Source organism: Nyctereutes procyonoides, unplaced genomic scaffold, assembly GCF_905146905.1.
Source record: "Nyctereutes procyonoides isolate TBG_1078 unplaced genomic scaffold, NYPRO_anot_genome, whole genome shotgun sequence".
In the NCBI taxonomy this organism is placed as follows: domain Eukaryota; kingdom Metazoa; phylum Chordata; class Mammalia; order Carnivora; family Canidae; genus Nyctereutes; species Nyctereutes procyonoides.
In genome coordinates, this window is record NW_026575052.1 from 33,688,380 (window position 1) to 33,691,880 (window position 3,501).

The 3,501-nt window shown below is 44.4% G+C and overlaps 1 pseudogene; it reads left to right on the forward strand.

Annotated features, from left to right (window-relative positions):
* The first annotated feature begins 582 nt into the window (after nt 1–582).
* LOC129514086 (60S ribosomal protein L13a-like) lies at nt 583–1,132 on the forward strand (annotated as a pseudogene).
* Nucleotides 1,133–3,501: the final 2,369 nt, after the last annotated feature.

Genomic DNA, 3,501 nt, shown 5'->3' on the forward strand with positions numbered 1-3,501 from the left:
GACACTGTATGCATCTTACCTCCTTACCCTTCGTAATAACCGCGTCAGGTACACAACAGGCGTGAGGTAGGTAATGAAGTCATTCAGGGGCCCGCCAAGGAAGGAGGGAGGTGTAGACATGCCCCCGTCTGAGCCTCATGCCTCAGGCGAGTCCGGCAACAGGCTGGTGCCAGGACCTTGAAATAAGAGTCTTCTAAAAATGTGTGTGTGTGTGTACATATGTATATATGCACATACACATGTATAGATACAGGTTTATTTATATTAAATTTATTATATTTCTATTTTTAAATTTATTTTTACCTTATATGTATATATATATAAACTCTTTAAAAATATAAGGATGATGGTTGATCTATATTAACATGACTTTTTTATGATTTTATTTATTTATTCATGAGGGACAGAGAGAGAGGCAAAGACACGGACAGAGGGAGAAGCAGGCTCCAGGCAGGGAGCCCGATGCCGGACTCGATCCCGGGACCCCAAGGTCACCACCTGAGCCAAAGGCAGACACTCAACTGCTGAGCCACCAGGCATCCCTAACATGACATTTTGATGCACTGTCACATGTATACTACCATGAGTTCCATCTTACAAAATAACCTCACAGAATATCAGGTGCTGGTGCTCAGTGGCCAAGTCCACCCCCGGGGCATGCTTCTGGGCCAGAAGGTCGTGGTCGTGCACTGTAAGGGCATCCACAGTTCTGGCAATTTCTACAGAAACAAGGGAAGTACCTGGCCTGCCTCCTCAAGATGATGAGCACCAACGCACCCAGCGGCCCCACCACGCCTGAGCACCCAGCCCCACCCTCGGGCGGACAGTGCGAGGCATGTTGCCCCATGCTGGCCCTGGCCACCTCAAGGTGTTTGACGGGATCCGGCTGCCCTAGGACAGGAAACCTACAGATGGTGGCTCCTGAGTCTCTAGGTGGTGCCCCTGAGGCCTACACGGCTCATGAGCCCGGCTAGAAGCAGACAGTAACAGCTCCCCCAGAGGAGAGGAGGAAGGAGAAGGCCAAAATCCAATCCCACAGTTGAAGAGACTATGGAAACAGGCCGAAAAAAACATAGAGAAGAAAATCGATGAATACACAAAGGTCCTCATGACCCACAGGCCCCTGGCCTGAGCTCAATAAGATGGACTGTGAAGTCCTTCTGCTGAGCCCGGCCTGGCCTCCCTCCCTCTCTGCCCTAGATATGGGCGACTCCCGGGGGCTACTGTTCTTGTGCCACCAGCAGGCTGGGCCTTAAAATGCCGGGAACACAGAAAGGGCCTTAGTCACCGCTGTGAAGAAAGGCCTTCTTGAAAGGTAAGGAAAAAAAAACCAACCACCTCTAAGAGCTTTGAGGCATAATTGCCTGTGACCTACTCATTCCTGAGAGTCCTGAGAAATTGGCAGTTGAACAACAGATGCCATGTCACTGTTTGCAAGAGAGATCTGGAAAATGATTAAGGCGGGGGTCCTACGTTGTTAGGGAGGTGTGTCTCAACTTGCTACAGGGTCTGCAGCTGTTAGGGTATGAGGACGCCAGGGGCCAAGCTTGCTGCCGTACAGAGGTAGTTCCAGATGCAGAGACTGGGAAGTGCAGCCAAGGGGTCACCGGCACTGCCCTCGTGCTTTCCCTATGTTTTGTGATCCAAAACTAATAAATTGTTCTTAAAGAAAAAAAAATATATATATATATACATCAGTGTGAGCAGTGATTACTTCTGGGACAAGAGATCATATACAATCCTTGTTTTCTTCTGTATACTTTTCTGTGATTCCTAAAAGATGTAGGCAAGAAGCATAAATAACTTTTTCAGAAAAAGCAAATTAAGTTCTGAAAGTACGAGATTAAAAAAAAAAGTAAATCAGAAAAAACAGAACCAAAAAAAAAGAAAAAACAGAACCTAAGGATTTCAACTTCGGTAAATTTCTCTTCCTGTTAACTTTCTCTCCAGATTTAGTAAGTAATCTAATCTGTTTCAGAAAACACATCTCTTCATTGACCCGTTCACTCAGTCCAAAGGGTTTGTTAAGCGCTTACTATGAATCAAGTACTGAAATGCCACCCCTCTGGGAGCTGCCCTGCTGAGTCTCTAGGGAATGAAAGACCTAGAACCATTGACCTGGGGCAGAGGGATAGATAGTAAGACCAGGGAATAAAGAAAAGGAATTGAAAATTATAGAACAAAGTGGCCTTAGCTCCAAGCAACGAAGAACTACCTAGACTGTGCTTCGTCTTTTTTTTTTTTTTAAGATTTTATTTATTTATTCATGAGAGACACAGAGGGAGAGAGGCAGAGACACAGGCAGGGGGAGAAGCAGGCTCCATGCAGGGAGTGCAACGCGGGACTCGATCCTGGGTCCCCAGGATCATGCCCTGGGCTGAAGGCAGATGCTCAACAGCTGAGCCCCCCAGGTGTCCTGGTGCTTCACCTTTCTATGCTACAAAGTGGGGTGGGATGGAAAGCTATGTGTGGTGACCCAGTTCCCAAATCCTCATGGTAGGAGAATGACTGGGCCAGAGGGGAAACACAGGGCAGAGAAGGGGTCACCCGAGGTCGGATGACTAGAGCAGAGGAAGGCCAGAGGTTCACCACCTGACCCCCCTCCTTACCTGCCACCCACACCTGCTCTGATCTCCCCCACCCAGGGTTCCCTGGGCAGCACTCTCTCCGCTGCTTCCATGCCCACGAGCACTAGAAATGGGGGTCACCCTCACAGGACGTGGGTGTATCGGCTATTTCAGCTGGTTTTCTTAATAAAAATAAATGTATCTGTGCAATCCTTACTAAAATATTTATTTCTTCAGATATTTTGATTCAACTTCTTTGGAACTTATTGATTTATATTTTATAACCAAGATGAATTTCAAACTTCCAAAACTGATTTAGAAAGACTGAGATACAGGCCACCCACAAAAGGCTGATCTCTTCAAATGACAGGCTGTAAGAATTTGTTCAACACATCCTAGCAGGGGTGGGCTTAGCTGATATTTTGCGAATAAAAGCTATATAGGTCTTTATGGACAAATTAAAGGATTTATTCTGCATTCCAAATCTTACAATTAATCTTGTATTGGAATCATCTATTCTATAATTTCTCCTTTAAAACTGTTTTGAGTTGGTCCCACACGATCACAAAGGATGGGGTCACTCACAACCATTCTTTCCAACTTTTTTTAACATTATCCGCTCACAGAAAATGAGAATATTTGTATGGTATGCTAGGTAATCTGGGGGAAATCTGGACATAACTCTTTGGAACTTGGTGTAAATAAAATTGTTGTTATATTTTCATGACAAAAATAAGATTTAAGATAGTAGGGAAGATGTTAATTATTGAACTTGAATAAAACTTTCCCCAACATCTTTTTCACATATTTTAATGAGAACTTTGAGCTTATTTCCATGAAAATAACAAACTAAACTTCTTGTATCAGATTTTAAGGCTAAAACAGTAAGCACAATTTCTCATCAAGAATTTTCAATGATAAAAAAAAAAAGAAT